This window comes from Cupressus sempervirens, chromosome 10 (genome assembly GCF_028749045.1).
Source record: "Cupressus sempervirens isolate cs-2001-9-10 chromosome 10, ASM2874904v1, whole genome shotgun sequence".
NCBI classification, from domain to species: Eukaryota; Viridiplantae; Streptophyta; class Pinopsida; order Cupressales; family Cupressaceae; genus Cupressus; species Cupressus sempervirens.
The window spans coordinates 559,191,969-559,211,181 of NC_143127.1; positions in this window are offsets into that span (position 1 = coordinate 559,191,969).

A 19,213-nucleotide genomic window follows, 5' to 3' on the forward strand; every position below is an offset into this window, starting at 1 on the left:
GAACACAATATAGGGTTCTTTGATCCACAACATGTAAATTTTTTGTAACAACCTCTTCAAAAATTAAATATCACTTCCAAGTCAGCTTGATAATCATTTTTTCCTAAAACTTTGTTCCTTTCCTGACTTTCATGTAAACTATGCATAGCTCGATGTTTACTATTTCTTAATGCTCAACATTGTTGTTTCTAGGCCTTCATTGTGCTTAGTACATACTAAGTAACATGACACTTGTGTTCTCAAAAACTTGCTCGATCATTGATGAGCTTGGTTCATAAACAAAAATACTCTGTGACCCAAAAAATTACTCAGATCCTATAGAGCTAGGTACGTACTTACTTATGTACATGACTCAGCTTATATAAAGTAACTTGGTCATAGTGATGACCATTTGAATCTACCTTGTAAATGACCAAGTGGTTGACACTAATAGACACCACTAGTTAGAGATACCAATAATTCATACTTCTTTCTATTTTTCATAATATCTAATTATGCTAGTGTATAGTCCAAAGCTTATCTATCCTTTTGGACCTTATATATGTTCTCGATAATGTTCTATGTCCCTAATCATGTACTTGCTTAGTTGGTGGATTAATTACCTATGCTATTTGAGAAAGGTTCTTTAGTTGTATGCATCTTCTTCCCATTTGACCCATATTTTTCTCATATCCTCTCTCATTTGTTCCTTATCCACAATTTTTTTTTTAATCATTATCAATGGAAAAATAATACTTGTAGTCATAGGAAGAGTGTCCGTACTTTGAACATATGTAACACTGTAGTGCAAGTGATCTCCAAGGTTGAATAGGCACGATCCTACATTTAGTAGTCAAGTGTTTTGGGTTCCCACATTTATAAAATTTTACAAGATCATTTCCTTTAGCCTCCCACTAGTGCGTTGATTTCCAAGTTGTCGATGATCTAGTTCTACAAATTTTAGCTTTGTGACCATATTGATTGCACTTGTAGAAATATCCATTAAGAAAAAAATTCAAATGTTTTTTTATTAGTTCTAGATATAGACCCACAAGCTTTGTGACCAAATGGGTTACAATTATAATAGTTAACATTAAATGATATTCTTCTTGGTTTTGTCTTTTGTTTCACTTTATATACATTTTCTGTGTGACCATACCAACCACAATAGTGACATATAGAATTACAATCCACCTTACCTATTTCATCATCTTGAAATATTTATTTTTCAAAATTCAAGGATTCACCCTTATCTTTTATGTTGTTGCTGACATATCCCAAATTGGTAGTGTTTAAATGTTTGTTTTGTTTTGTCAAAAGTTCATCAAGCTCAAGCATACACTTTTCAAACTTTGTAAGTCTCATGTTTATTTACCTCTCAACTTTTATATTATTACTCATGTCATCATTTCCCATCTTCAGTCTCTGATTTTCTATCTCTAAGTATTGACTTCTTTAATTTATTCTATCTAATAGATCATCTAGTGCTTGAATTTTGTTTTAATTTCTTTCCATGACTAGGTATTTTCCATCAATTATCTCTACAACCTCATGATATTTTGACTCAATAGTTTCTTTATCATTTTTGACAATTATAATCCCATCCAATATCTCAGTCATCTTGATGGGTTGAACTTCACACCTTTCTTCATGTGGTTTAACTTTTCCTATAATTCTTTGTTCTATTCTTGAAGTTCTCTACTCTTTTTGAGTGGATCTTTGATTACAAAATCAACCTCCTTAGAGTTGATACTTCCCTTTGATAACCTATCCAAATCATCAAAATTAATTTTAATTTTTTTGGTTAGTTTCCTTCTTTTTTCAAACGAGGCTCTTAGCTTGTCCCCTAATTCAATAATTTCTTCATTAGCATGCTCCAATGCTTCTTCTAATTGCTTCTAGTACTTGTAAATTACCATTGTCCCATACCTACTTATATTTTAAAAATTTATTTTGAGAATCAGTTCTCTGATACAATTATTGGTAAGTTTTAGGATGATGATGAATCAGTATCGCATAAAATTTCATCTTAACCACTTTTCATAACATGAACCAATAAATTGTTGATCACTTTTACTACTATATCCTCTTGTAATCAATAATATCATTGTTAGTTTGTATATTGATGTTATTTACTATAATGTATACTAAATAAAATAAAGTAAACATAAAACTTATAAACACATAACATAATATTTTGTTCTCGTAGAAAAAACTTGGTTAGAGAGAAAAAATGTGGTGGGGATTATACCCACAACTCTTTACTGCAATAATAAGGTGTCCTATTAGGAGCTTACTGTAATCTTATCTTCTATATAACTACAACCTTTCAAAAGCATCTAATACCCTATTAGGAGTATCAAAATTCCTCTAAAAGACTACTCCATTAAGATATTTAATCCCACTAATAACATGTTCATCATATTAAAGGATTTGTAATGAGTTCAAAACAATAATTTCTTAGTCCTATTAAAGACCAACTTGTTAAATGATTTAACAATCTTGTTGAGAAATTGTTAAGTATAAAAAAACAAGAAATTTTACCTGTAATAGCCTTTCTTTACTACCTAATAGGTCCTCTTTGTTCTATAGTATTTAATCTTCCTTTCGATAACTTGCTTACTCTTTCTTTTGATAGGTTGTTCTTCTTTTTTCTATATCAATTCACTCTTCCACATACTTAATCCTCTCTCACATTCTCCATGTCTTTTTTTACCACGTATACTCTCCCTTGATCTAATTCCTTTTGTGGTTTGTGACCTAATTAGGGTTTCTTAATGTTTGCATAGGTTGTTCATAACCCATCCTTGGCTTATCTAATAAGCTTATCCATTTGTCAATAGCATAACCTTAATAGTGTCTTCATTGTGTCTTTACACTTGATTTTTGCAAATAATGACAACCTTCAAAATCTTAATCATAGGGTTTTCGGATTTTGTCAAGTAACATCCTCTGCTATCAATAAAGAGCCTATAAAATATGCCCCTCAAGTATATTCACTAGTAGTATGTTTAAGCTATAAAAGCTAGTGTTTAAAGGAATGCTATGATAATTAAAGCATTAAACAATAATATTTAAGGTACATATATGAATAGACTTGCAAATAAAGATAACAAGAAAAAGAGAATGCAAACCATACACCTTTAATGACTCCAAGTGCATATGATTTGTACAAGATGGAATGAGTTCTCAATAGTATTACTCAAAATTAAAGGGATGGGTTTGATTCAATAATAGAGGATGAAAGATGATTCAAGTTATGGAGTTGTGGATGGAAATGGGCATAATAATTGTAATCTGATAGTTTTTTGGTTCTGAACTAGCATTAAAACTTTGTGTATGGAGATAGATAATTTGTGAAGGGGTGAGGGTTCAATTTATAGGAAAATAGAGGATGTAATGGATGGTCAAGATGCGGGGAAAGGGAAATACATGGATTGTTCTTTCTCAAATGCATAGCCTTGCTACAATTGTCATAAGTTGAATGCATGAGATGGGATTGGGTTTTTAGAGGGAATGTGACCATCTTGGGAGATGTAAAGAGGAAAATGATGTAAGAGATGCACGAAGTGTGTAAGAGGGATGTAAGAGAATTTAAGATTGACATTTAATGCACTTGGTTAGGGAGTGGGAGGATTTTACATGAGGGTTGACTTGAGTTGGGTTAGGATTTCTTAATCGTCATACTTAAATTTGTACAAATAATTAAGCCTTGATTAGGCTTGGATTAGAGGGTGGTTAGGATGGAAATGACAATGTTAGGATAATGCAAATGGGTTACTTAATTACCTAGTTTGAATTAGTTAATTAAGTGGGCTTAATATGGGTGAATGGGTCGAGTTGAGTTTGAACTTGATGGTTAGGATTGGGTGGAGAGTTAGGCTAGGATCAAGATTGATTAATGGGGATTATTTGATCAAAATAAAGTTTGGGAAATTAAATTAAACAAGTTTTGTGAAATTATTTAATTTAATAGAGGAAGGGGGATTTCATTAATTATTATACTACGGGTTTCATATTGATTTATTTATTAGACTATAGTCAATTAAATAGATTAATTAACTAGGTTGTAATTATTCAATATTAAAATTTTAAGTAATAATGCCTTAGAATAGGATTGAATTTAGTTAAAAAATTATGTAATTAGATTTAGGTGTCAAAATTTTGCCCCTCTTTGACATAGTGTTGAGCTAATATTATTTTGAAGATATTTTAAAATAAATAGACAACATGCAGAGTTGTCAAAGAAAATAGGATACCCTAGTCTTGAGGGGAAGATGAGAGACTAGAGTGAGTGATACCCCTCAAGAAGGTGATGGGGAGAACAAAGGAACCTAAAAACATAAAAAATTTAGTTAAAAAATTATATAATTAGATTTAGGTGTCAAAATTTTTCCCCTCTTTGACATAGTGTTGAGATAGTATTATTTTGAAGATATTTTAAAATAAATAGACGACATGAAGAGTTGTCAAAACAAATAGGATACCTCAGTCTTGAGGGGAAGATGAGAGATTAGAGTGGGTGATACCACTCAAGAAGGTGATGGGGAGAACAAAGGAACCTAACAACATAAAAATATTAATAATGCCCTAATATAAATGATGAAACAAAAGGGACATAAGGATGTTAAAATTGTGATTAGGATGGGAAAATAACTAGGGAGGGTGAAAAGGGGTCACTTGGGAGGAAAAATGGGGAAGAAGGGCTCAAAAGGAGTCCTACATAAGAGCCCAAGGTGCTTGAAAGGAGCTCATTTGCATTCATATTTTCTCCTTAGATATTTCCTTTTTGAGGACTAGAGAGGGATGATAAGGTGGCAAGTGGAGGACATTCATGATATTGAGGTAATGTAGTGAGGAGTGTGCAAAAGCCTCGTGGGGTAGGTAAATAGGTAGGATTGAGAAACTAGCTTTGTGATTTATGTTTTGCATTTTATTTCCAAATTTAGGTTTCAAAAATACATTCACATCGGGTCAGGTTAGACATGATTTCTACTATAATTGAAAACATCATGATCTTGTAAACAATTTCTAGGAATGAGATGGGTTAGGGTAGGAGTATGGGGATTTTCTGTGGGATCAAAAAAAATCTAAGTAAGTTAGAATTTTTTTGGGAATGCATTCCCATGAGAAATTTCTCATAGGATCACATTTTTAGAGAAAAACATGGGAGTGTGTGGGGTGAAAAATATGACCACACAAGGGTTCAATAGGGGGTAGTCTAGGTCAATTGCATGAATGCATTCCTATGATGATAAGGTGTTGGTTTTGGGTTTGCGTCCCTATAGATGTAGGAATATGGGAACAAGGGTTGATGCAAGATCATCTTAATTAAAAGTCATGATAAAAAAAAACTATGATAAAATTTGGGTTTGATAGTATCAAGGGTACAAGGACATAAGGTAGGGGTAGGGGGGGGGGGGATTGGTTTTTTTAGTAATCTACCTAAGGTTGATACCACTTGGTCTAACTTGTATGGACTAGCTTATAAATTTATTGGTATCTTGAGAGATGTAATATGCAATACTGAGAGTGGTAGAGTAATTCACAATTATAGACTAGACATAGGTCAATGCTATCAACCTTGGAAGCTTAGTGAGGATGTTGTACCAAAAAACTTACATGGATATGGTAATAGAACTATGTGAGTGCTAGAACTCAAAGAAAATGATATTCCATCTCTAGATAGGGAAGATCATGTTACTTTCAAGGATGTTCATTAGATTTTCTAATTAGCTATCTAGGGGTTAGAGGCAATTTCTATGGAGGTGACACAAACAAATGTTGTAAAGTGCTAGTTGGACTAGGGATGGCATTGATATTGTGCCAGTATTAGATCACCTTCTAGATGCAATGCCTAGGAGGGAGGTTTATTTATTTTATTTTTGATTGGTATCAAGATACATTGCCTCAGATAGAGGAGGTACGAGTGTGACACTTGTACATCAATTCTGACTATAGTATTGATTATTGATATTAGTGTGCCTATCACCTGAGGGACTATTACATTGGTCTTTCTATACATAGACTTCCATTAGATTGTGTATAATGGAAACCAAGCATAGGGTTACAACATTGGATTCATGGCATTTCTGTAGGTATAGGCATGAGAGCACATTGCAGTGCTCCAAATGATTAGTTGGAGGAGGGATATACAACTAGTCTAGTTAATAGTATTCAACTAGGTTGAGTCTCTCACCTATCATACCATTAATAATTTGGATTATTGGAAGGAAACCTTAAATTCAATTCAATATGGGATCACCTAGTGCTTTTATATTAGAGTGGGGCCTTAGTCAAAGGTTCAATTGTAGCTTCCATTTGCAATGACACTAGGTGTGCACTAGGATTATATTGTGTAGTCCTATAATATTGATTAGGTGGTGTGATAGTTTGGTTTTACACAAGGGGTGCTAAATCTAGAGTTTGGAGTAAATGAAAAATGGATGATAGAAAAAGTTTAGGTCAAGGTTGGACAAGAGGGGGTTGTTAGAGACATGATACAACATTCAAGTCATGCACTGGGATTAGTAGGGTAGACCTCCAAATGCAAGATCTACTTACAAGTAAAGGGACTAGTTTTAGAGGCCTTGACCTATAGGAAAAGTTTGAATTCCACCTATTTTAGAGTGGCAAAGGGAGACTCCATTGGAAACCAAGAGAGGGAAGACTTGTAGTGAGGGAGGGATAGGAAGAAAAAGTGCCACCAATGAGGAGGGTGAAATGAGAAGAGAGGGAAAATGAGGCTAGGATAGGGGGGTAAGATGGACATGGATAGTGAGGGAGGAGGTTGCAGGGATGATGGAGATGACAATGCTAGAGGACAAGGTCTCTAGGTGGCACCTACTACAATGGAACTAGTAGGCAATTTTAGGGGAGGAGGTTCATCTTATGGCAATGGGGATGATGGACTGGTGGCTCAAATTATATCCCTAGAGAGAAGACATGTAGTGCTTATTCATTTTCTCCATGACACATAATGAGATAGGGATAAGATAGCAAAAAAGGTGGCATAGATCCATGGAGAGAGAGACACACTAGAGATCGATCCAAGGAGAGCTATATAAGAGGATATGGAGGTGATCAATGAGAAAGATGGGTTTGATTAGGAGAGGAGACACCTCCTTGATGAGAATTGTGTCCTCTAGTAGGAAAGGGACCATTTGGTACAAGATTTGGTAGTGGTGAGGGTGCAAACTATAGTGAAGGTTGGGAGGTTTGTGGAAGATATAGATAAGATAGATTGTGTAATGCCCTACCTGGAGATCCTTGGAACAAGGATAAATAGAAGCCAAGATAATTTTTTCTATAAATAAGTATAGATTCACATGACATATGACATATGAGGATCACAAATATTGCAACAGAAGACTAAATAAACATCCGAACACCAATGGATCTCCAAATGCCGCTACTGACCAAAATGACTAACCATGGAAGGATACAGATGATTTTGAATCTAAAACATTCTAAAATAGAAATATAGTTCCAACGTATTCAAGAAAACCAAAGAGGGTAGCCAAAACACTTCTCGAAAACTTCTGGTCAAACTAAAAAGTGTCCATTGTTTGCTTGGACAAGTTTTTTCCAAGACTTAGGCAATACTTTAATTCAACACTATGTGATACTTTCTAGTATCGTATGATCTTCCTAAAGAAGGCCTATAACACTTTCAGGGTCTGGGAAACACTTCTCCTAAAGGTATCTAATACTTCATAAATATCATATGACTTTTCTCGAATGGGCGTGCAATACTCTAAAGTATCACATGATAGTTTTCCTATGGGCATGTGATACTTTCCAATATTGCATGATTCTTCTTCTTTGGCATGTGATACTTTAAAGTATCACCCAATGCTGACACATGGTCATCTAGGAAAAGAAAGAAATGCTCCTAGGAAAAACAAAGGGATAAAAAAAGAAGTCAGAACCTCCACACTAGGGAGTACCAGATCCATAGTCGAGGCATAGACACTCAAACAAAAACTACAAGATGGAAACTACATGTAACCAACAATAGTGAATAGAAATAACTAAAAGAAACATTGCAATGTACTAAAATAACAGGCTAAGTGTGCGGTTCCTCCCAACCATAATAGCCTCATGAAACCTCAAAGGTCCTAGCCACCCCCACGAATACTTCATAAATATCATATGACTTTTCTTGAATGGGCATGCAATACTCTAAAGTATCACATGATAGTTTTCCTATGGGCATGTGATACTTTCCAATATTGCATGATTGTTCTTCTTTGGCATGTGATACTTTAAAGTATCACCCAATGCTAACACATGGTCATCTAGGAAAACAAAGAAATGCTCCTAGGAAAAAAAAAGGGATAAAAAAAGAAGTCAGAACCTCCACACTAGGGAGTACCAAATCCACAGTCGAGGCATAGACACTCGAACAAAAACTACAAGATGGGAACTGCATCTAACCAACAATAGTGAACAAAAAGAACTGAAAGCAACATTGCAATGTACTAAAATAACAAGCTAAGTATGTGCTTCCTCCCAACCATAATAGCCTCATGAAAGCTCAAAGGTCCTAGCCAACCCCACATGTAGCATCCCAAATTTCCAACTAGATAGTCAGAGCTATCTTATAAGGATGTCACTACTAAAGCATAATAGTATCATAAGAACAAGAAATCTAACATGCTAGACCAAAAGCAATAGATACTCCAACTAAAAAGATAACATCATCTAATCATATGCTAAACATCATAATAAGGGAATGCATCAATAAAATAACATCATCTAAACATGATATACAAGCATTCCAAAGAAAGAAAAAATCACAAGAAAGCATACTCTGGAACCCAAAGTACCAAGTGAAAATATCTAGTGACAGTCACACTAGGACAATAGATGGTCTCTGTACACCGATCCCCAATAGTGGTATAGGTAGCTATGCCTCCCAACCACATGAAACCCATAAGCCCACTCCCACCATGCTGATGGAGATAATGATCAAACCAAAATATATATAAAGAAAACATCCATGGCAAACACTCACGCCAGACAATAAAGAAGATTGAAACCAAGATCATGAGACAATGCAAGTACAACAAGTCTTGGTCAAACATTCTATGGATAAATATGTATAGGATGACATCATGGAGAGTCACTTGGCATCAAAAAGCCCAAGCTAGTATTGGTAGCTACTCTGCCCAATTGAAGGCACACAATCTAGGTAGCAACTCTTCCCAACAGAAGATGCACAATCCACTTTAATTATCTTAAATTCATTACCACCCAATATTTTTATTTAGTTATCACTTATTTAAAACTTCCTCTACCAATGCATGGGAAATAGTCACCAGTTTGCAAGATAGAAGCCCCTCAATGTGCTACCCTACCCTACTTATGCTCATCCAATGATGAGTGCCTGTAGGCATGCATATTTCCAACCCAATCCCAAATGATCATAACTCCACCAAAGTACAAATGAGAGATCGGGCCTCATAAGTCACTCGACAATGTATGCACACATATTCGTGTGTGGAACACCATCATCATGAAGATCATAACATAAGGATTGGATAAGAACACAAACAAAATATCACTCAATCGAAAACAAACTCGAGAGGACAGATGTGACATGCATCCCAATGCAATAAAAAAGTGCAATAATGGTTTGACTGACATCTAAATGGCCGATCTAGGTCCACAACCAACATCATGCCAAGAAAACTTGAGAAAATAAGGTGGCACACAAAATAAGGTAAAAATCCAAAAAATTGGAAAACTTCAAAAATAAAACATTTGGTTCATAGACACTAAATCCACAAAAATCTAATAAAATTTGGGATCGGACACCGTATGAAAAAATGGCTAGCATAATGGTGCGAAACCCCAAACCCTCATCTCAAAAGCTAGGAAAATATTCATACCTAACCAACTGGGTAGAACCAACAAATAAAAATGGAGGGGAACACTAGTTCTCAACCTCCAAGCAAATAGCTACAAGAAACAAAACCAAAACTGGAGCTAAAACGTGAAAACAAGAGAGCCCTACTTGACAGCCAAACTGCCTAAAATGAAAAACAACCAGGTAAAATAAATAATCTACAGATACATCCAAAAATGATGGAAAAGAAAAGTCTACCCGAGTTGAATCCAACGAGACCGTCCTTGTAAAGATCCCATGATCGTAGCTCTCACAATGAATAGAAACATGATCCTTCAGAAATAGATCTCAATTTTCTAAATTGCAAAAGTGAGAAGTGAGGAATTAAATTTCTTTTTCAATACTTATTCACTTTTCAAGTGAATAATCAATTAGGGTAAATAGACAATTGAACTAGCCAAACTTTGAATCGACCCAAACGAAAATAGACTATTCCTAGTAATAGAAATTCATCTATGGAAAAGATGGTAGAAATTAAAAATCAATTAAATAAAGCTTGAAAACCTTGAAACCAAAATCACAGAAGGCCTTAACAACTTTGCGACAATGAAAAACTCTAAATGTAGAGACACACTCATTGGTCTAATCACATAATGCAAATGAGTTTGGATTTAACAAATCATCAGAGGATTTAATTTAACATTTAAAAGATATGTCGAACATATAGGGACGACATTGGTAAAATGTGAATAGTTGAATCACTAACACCATGTGCCACTGCTAGGGATATAAATCATGCATGCTAAAACACATGATCAAGTGAAACTACATATAATATCATAGTCGAAGCAATAAATGCAATAAATACCTAATTTAACCATTTATTCAATTATACTGAAATAATGCATTTACATCACTCATGTTCCCATAAAACATAATGAAACAAGAATGAAATAAATCATCATAACATAAAACCACATATAACCAAATCAGATATATGTCCAAAATACTAGATAACCATATATCGTCATAACACATATTGTCATCTCAAAATGGTATCAACATGAAAATATGATAAACTAAACAATATATAGTAGTATAGCATCTATGATACTGAAACAAGGTATAACATTCAACCTTCATGTCATCTCAAAAGTAATATAACAAGAGTATCAAGTATCTCACGGATCAAAACATAACAAGGTACAAACTGCAAACACAAGAGGCACTACATTCTCCCCCACTAGCATAGGCTTACTCCTAGAAGATGACAAATAGATAGGGTAAAATCCTCTCAATCATGTAGCATCTTCCCAAGTCGTAGAGGTTTCATCACTCGGGTCCCACTAGACCCTTACCTGCTCTATGTCTTGACCTCTCAAAATCAGTCTCTAATGCTGAAGGATATGTATGAGCTCCAACGTAAGTTTCCCCTCCTCAACCTACAAGGAATCCCAATCAAGAACATGGATCACATTGGGAATATACTATCTCAAAACAGAAACATGGAAACCATCATGTATGCATGATAGGCTAGGTGGTAATGCTAGTCAATAAGTGACAGGGCCAATCCTCTCAAGGATCTCAAATGGTCTAACAAAACATGGTGCCAACTTAGAGCCTTTCCCATAATGGATGGGGCTCTTCCTCAGAAGCACTCTCAAAAACACCTTGTCACCAACATAAAAGTGACAATCCAATCTATGGGCATCTACATACTTCTTCTGCCTATCCTGAGCAGTAACCAAATGCTCTCTAATATGAACAACCCATTGTTCCATATCATGAAGCATCTCTAGACTCAAAAGAATTTGATCCTCTAAATGATCCCAACTTAAAGGGGTACGACATGGTCTACCATACAAGGCCTAAAAAGGTGAGATGCTAAGAGAACTATGATACCCATTGTTGTATTCAAACTCAACAAGGTATAAATAATTCTCCCACTTCACCTACTTGTCCATAACATAATGTGAAGCATATCCTCAAGAATCTAATTCACTCTCTCAGTTTGACCATCGGTCTTTGGGTGATAAACCAAACTAAAATTGAGTTGCACACCCAAATCATGCTAGAGAGACATCCATAGTTCTAAAGTAAACACTAGATCTCTATTTGAAATAATCTGATGAGAGATCCCATACAAACAAACAATATTCTCTAAGAAAAAATGCACTATAGAAGAAGCTGTATAGGATGCTCTCATGGGTGAGAAATGTGATACCTTGGACAACTTGTCCACTATCACCATAACACAATCATGTCATTGTGATGACATAGACAACCTTGTGATAAAATCAATGGATATCATATCCCATTTTCACTCTAGAACGACATGTGGCTGCAAAAGACGAGCCAGATGCTGATGCTCTACCTTCAATGTCTAATAATCAAGATATCAAGCCACAAAATTAGCGACATCACACCTCATCCCTACCCAAAAGTACAACTGTTTAAGATCAAGATGCATCTTCTTAACACCAAGATGTGCAAAATATAGTGCATGATGTGCTTCTGAAAAAACCAAGGTACAAAAATCACTAGAAAAGGTTACATAGTAGTCCACCAGACTCAAGAAAATAACTTGAAAATCTCCCCTCAAGGGTATGTCTAGACTTGATCTCTGCACTTACCTCCTAATACCAAGTGTCATTAGAAAGGCCTCTAAGATATGACCTCACAAATCCACTCCCATGACAACACTGATATCTCATGTCACCTCCTACTCAAGGCATTAGAAACAAAATTATACTTCCCCTTAATGTAGTGAACATCAAAGTCATTCACACAAGAATTTCATTCAGTGATGCTATTGTGTATTTGAGTTTGGCTGAGGAAGGATATACTGCAAGCTCCTTGATCACTATGCAACTCAAACTTGTGTCCCAAAAGAAAATTCCTCCAAAAAAAAAGAGCATGCACCATGGCCACGAGCTCCAAATCATGAGTGAGGTAGTTAAGTTCATGGTCCTTGATTTTTCTAGACTCATATGCAATCACTCGACCATCCTGCATCAACACCACACCCACACCTTCTAACAAAGCATTTTTTCAAGCCATGAAATTAGCTATAGGATTAGGCATTGCAAGGACTAATGCATTGGTCAAACACTCCTTAAGAACATTACATGTTAGATTGCACTAGTTTGACCAAACATACTTCTTCCCTTTCCACTAAAGTGAAGTGATGGGATGAGCTACTCGTGTGAAATCCTTCACAAAGAGATGGTAGTAGCTTGCCAATCCCATGAAACTACGAACTTCTAAAACATTAGTGGTATTGAACAATCCTTGATAGATCATATTTTCTTTAGATCCACTATAAGACCATTGCCATCGATGATATGCCCCAAATACTTCACCTTTTACTAGAAGAACCCATATATACTCAAGTTTCCATACAACTGATGGTCTCTCAAGAATTGCAACACATGACATAAATGAACTTCATGCTCCTCAATAGTCTTAGAATAGATCAATATGTCATCCAAGAATACAATGACACACTAATCAAGGTAAGTGTGAAATACTCTATTCATCAAACTCATAAACACTGATGACACATTGTTTAACCCAAAGGGTACAACTGTGAACTTATAATACTCATACCGTGTATGAAAAGTTGTCTGATGAATGTTAGCCTCCTAGATGCAAAGCTAATGGTATCCTGACTTAAGATCAATCTTTGAGAACACTCGTGTTCCCTTCATCTAATCAGAGAAGTCATATATCCTTGGAAAAGGATATTGGTTCTTCATTGTCACCTTATTCAACTACCAATAGTCGATGCACAAATGCAAAGATCCATCATTCTTGTTCACGAAGATGACCTATGTACCCCATGGGGCTATACTAGGATGAATATGGCCCTTGTCCAATAATTCCTCCAAACGTAATCTAAGTTCACTCAACTCTTGAGTAGTCATGCAGTAAAGAGCTTGTAAAATAGGCTCTTCTCTTGGTATGAGATCGATCCAAAAATAAATGTCACATTGCAGTGGAATACCTGGTATCTCATTAGGAAACACATCTACATACTCACAAAGTAGTGGGTGATCATCAAGTATCTATGGCTCTCAACTTCCTCAAGATCACTAAAAGAAACAAGAAACATCTGACAACCCTTCTACACACTCTGCTTCAGCTAATTAGCTAAGATCATTTGAAGTGAGATTGGTCTTTGAACCCCTAAAAGTTCCATCTACCCACCTATGTCATCAATACACTATACTGACTTATGACAGAAATTTATATTTTCTTGATGGGTGGCTAACCAATCCATGCCCAACACAATGTTGGATGATCCTAGAGGTAGGATACGAAGATCCATTTTGGTGGTGAAGGTACCCAAATTCAATCTACAACCATTGACCAAAGAATCTACAACCACTTCAGAACTTGTGGCTAACTCAACTTGCCACCTATTGACCTGATATACTGTCACTAGCCTACATCATTGAATAAGAGATGGTGAAATAAAAGAATCTAAAGAAATTGAGTCAAATAACACTAAAGATGAAATACCATTCAATGTACTTGTACCCTTGACTATTGTGCCTTGATGCTCAACTTGACGATTATCAACCACCATAAGGTCTTGATGATTCCTACCAACATCTCCCATAGTAGGCTCTAATTTGGCTACACCTTTGCTAAGTCCTGTAGATGGTTTAATAGGACACCCAAAATATTTATGACTGGGTTGATCACAAGAATAATAGTTTCCTAGAAAGTTAGAACTAGATCCATGACCACCCTAAGTAGCATTAGTATATGGTGCACTATCCCTGCTAGAATTTTATTGACCACTCTAAGGTGGGTGATCCTATTGAGATTTATGACCATGGCTCTGGTCATCTCCCTTTTTTCCTGAGTCACCTACATTCTAGACAAGTTTAGACCATTTTCCGCTCTGTCAAAAATGACGACTATAACCACCTTGTGAGGGTTCTAATTGCACTTGGCCCTTCCCTGAGGACTGGGTAAACTATGCATTCTGTCCTAAATTTTGTGTGCTATGGTTCTAAGAAGATGATTTACCATTGAAACCTCTAACCAAATTATTCTTTTCAATACATGCCTTCTCAACAGTGAGAATAAGAGTCCTAGGCTAATGCATACAAACTTCTCCACTAAGGGCATCCTTAAGGCCTTAGATGAAAAGATGAGTTAGGAGTAAATGATCATGGTTGTAGCATGTGTATTGCCAAAACTCAAAGAACCAGATCTCATGCTGGTCCACTACCATGTTCCCTTGTTTGATCTCATGGAAATCATCGGCATGAGCCTTCCTGAATTAAGGAGATAAGAATCTCTCTCAGAACCTCTCCTAAAAGATCTCCTAGGTGAGATCTGTGATGCTAATCTAGAGCTTTCACCCCTCAATATTCCACCAAATGGATGTGTGGTCCCTCAATTGCATAGTTTCACAATGGGCTCTTGTATTGGTTGCATATGGGTACATGGAAAAGCAACACTCCATGTCCAATAACCAAGTTTCCACCTTAAGGCCACCTCTCTTGCCACTATAGAATGATAGTTTGGATTGTTGAAGAGATTTCATGATATCCAAATGGATAAAATCTTCATTTTCATGGTCCCTACCACCTTGATGGTGCCTTTAGCCACCCAGTGGAGTACAAAAATTCTCATGCTCTTCCTCTCTATGCTAAAAAATGTGGGAATCTCTATGATGAGACTCCTCTTACCTACCTTCCCTGAATTGGTTTTCCTCTACCCAAGGACCCAACTGAGAAAGAACCTCTTGTAGTACTAACATCAATGCCCTAATGCCACCCTGATTTTTATTACCTTTTTCTCCCTCCCCCTCTTGTTGTTCCTCTTAATGGTGTTCTTCTACTTGAACCATTTGTCAGTTACCACCTTGACCACCAGGTCTATGTATAGGAGGCATCACTATGGAGTCACAAGATAAGGGTCAGAAACATGCCGCACAACATAAGAGTCACAAGAAAGAACAAGAAAGATATCAAGATATGTAACATAGGATATCAATACACAAATGAAATAAAATAACTAGTGGAAGCATAACATAGAGATCCCAAAGTTGCAACATGGGCTCTGATATCAGATGTAATGCCCAGCCCAAAGGTCCTTGGAACAAGGATAAATATAAGCTGAGATAATTTTTTTTAAAACAAGTATGGATGCACACAAAATATGACATATGAGGATCACAAAGATCACAATAGAAGACTAAACAAACATCCAACCACCAAATGATCTCCAAACACCACTACTAACCAAAACAACTAACCACAAAAGGACGTAGATGATTTTTAATCCAAAACATTCTAAAATCAAATAAAATTCCAAGGTATCCAAGAACACTGAAGAGGGTAGCCAAAACACTTCTTAAAAACTTTTAGTCAAAATGAAATGTGCCCGCTTTTCACCCAGACCAATTTTTTCCAAGACCCAGGGAATACTTTGATTCAACATTGTACAACACTTTCTAGTATCATACGACCTTTCTAAAGAAGGTGTGTGACACTTTCATGATCTAGAAAAACTTCTCCTAAAGGCATACAATACTTCATAAGTATCATACAAATTTTTGCCAATGGGCATGCGATACTCTAAACTATCACATGATAGTTTTCCTATGGGCATGTGATACTTTCCAATATCAAGCAATTCTTTTTCTTTGGGTGTGCGGTACTTTAAAGTATCACCCAATGCTGACACATGGTTGCCTAGGAAGAGAAAGAAATGCTCCTAAGACAAAAAAAGGGATAAAAGAAGAAGTTAGAACCTCCACACCGGGGAGTACTAGATCCATAGTCAAGGAATAGACATTAAAAAAAAAATGAGATGGAAATTGCATCTAACCATCTAACATAGAAGTGAAGAGAAACAACTAAAAGCAACGTTGCAATGTACTGAAATAACAAGTTAAGTGTGGTTCCTCCCAACCGTAATAGCATCATGAAACCTCGAAGGTCCTAGCCATTCCCCACATGTAGCATCCCAAACTTCCAACTAGATAGTCTAAGTTGTCTTATAAGGAAATCACTACTAAAGAAAAATAACATCATAAGAATAGGAAATCTAACATGCTAAACCAAAAGCAATAGATACTCCAACTAAATAGATAACATCATCTAATCATTTGCTAAACATCATACTAAGGGAATGCATCAATAAACTAACATCATCTAAACATGATATACAATCATTCCAATCAAAGCATAAATCACAAGAAAGTATACTCCAGAACTTGAAGTACCAAGTGAAAACATACAGTAATGGTCCCACAAGGACAATAAACTGTCTCTATACACCGGTCCCTAGTAGTGGCATAGGTAGCTACACCTCCCAACCACATGAAACCTGTAGGTCCACTCTTGTCATGCTAAAGGAGATAATGATCCAACCAAAAACACACATAAAGAAAACATCCATGGCTAATACTCATGCTTGTAATCACCCAAAATTGGCCTTGCAAAATCAAATTGCTAAATTCATCAATTCTTATGATCAAATCAAGCAAAATTGAACAATCACTAGATCAAATTCTACTCCTTTAACACTATATTAATTAATTTAATATCTCCTTTGACATTATGATTAATTATTAATCAATTAATTTTATTTTTTCATATTCTTCTACTTGTTTAATTAATTTTATTTAATTGAATAAGTTCACTTCCCTAATGTATTTTGAATTTAATTCAAATACTCCCCTCTAATGTGTTAAATTCATTTAATGCATAGTGACATCATATGATCCCTTTTAAATAAATTCAATTTATTTAAATCCTCCACATGCTTAATTTTCTTAAACCTAATTAAGATTAATCTAAATTAATCTTAACCCTAACCTTTCCTCCACCAAGTTTAATAAATGATTTCTAAAAATCATTTATTCCCCCTTTATCCATCTATCCCTCAAAATGAATTTTTAATTCATTTATCCTCCATGTCTCCCACTCATCTCATTCTTTAATCCCCCACTCCTCCATGTCTCCCACTCACCTTCAATATTAATTCCTCCACTATGACATGTCCCCCATTACCTTCAATATTAATTCCTCCACTATGACATGTCTTCCACTCTCCTCATTTATTTATTCCTCCACTATGACATGTCTCCCCATTACTTTCAATTTTAAATTCCTCCACTATGAATTGTCTTCCACTCTCCTCATTTAATTGTCTCTTTCATTAGAATATGATCCACTTATTCTAGATTCATCTCAACCCTTGATTGGGATATTCTTGTCTTTTGATCTCTACCGCACATTTTTCTTTAAAAGGGAGAGAGCTTCCCCATCAAACAATCTACACTCTTGGATATTGTTGTGCTGCAAGTTTTCTATTTGGATTCTTGAAGAGCTTTTTGTGGAGAACATCTATTTCTTGTCTACATTTCTTTCATCCATGGCATTTTTTCATATGACATTCTAGTCTAGTTGCATGTTAATATAGTTCTTTTGCAATAGCTTAGCTCACATAGTCTAATTAGTATGGATGTAACACTTTCATTTGCTTAGCTTGGTTGCATTGTGCATTTCATCTTAGTTTATCTCTCATTCTTGAATTGCATACACAAGAGTTCTTTGACACTAGCATTCTTTCTCTTGCTCAAAGAATCTCCCATCTCATGGTTTACTAGCAAGGGCTATGTTTCTAAGGCTCAGTTGAGAGCTTCTTGAATATTTTGATTTATTTTATTTTATTCTAACAATTTTATTGTAGAATTGGGCTGAATTTTTATTGTAGGTTTCAGATAATGTCTCGGCCCCACCAAAAAAATTTCAAATTTTTCAGAGTAGCGATTATTTTTTAATAATTTTTTTAATGATTTTAATTAAAAAATTAGTTTTAGCCATAAATAGTTGAATTTTAATCTGAATTTTTTATTTGTATGTTGTGGATGCTAAATTCAAGTCACAATAAAAAATTCAGATTCTTATGATCATAAATTAATTTTTAATTAATTTTTTAATAATTTTTCATAAAATAAAACTTATAACCCAAATCATGAAAGTCTAATTTGAATATTTTACTGTAGGTTTGGGATGCTTCCAAGAGGATTTCATACAAAATTTGGATTTCTACACATGGTCTACAAAATGCATGTCAAGGACTTAAGAAAAAAAAACATGTCAAAGACCCTTAAAAATGTGCCTAGCCTTTGCTAGCTTCAAATAAGGTAAGCCTAAACTTTTGTTTTTGCTTAAATTATGTCATTTATTTTCAAAATATAGCCTAATTGAAGAGGGTTAATTAATTTTTATGTGTGACACTCTACTAGTCATTTTCATTTCCTAAGCACATTAAACTTGTGATTGAGATTCTTTTGTGATAGGAGAGTATGCTCTTCACCCTTGCGGTGAATCAAAAATCTTGACCCAC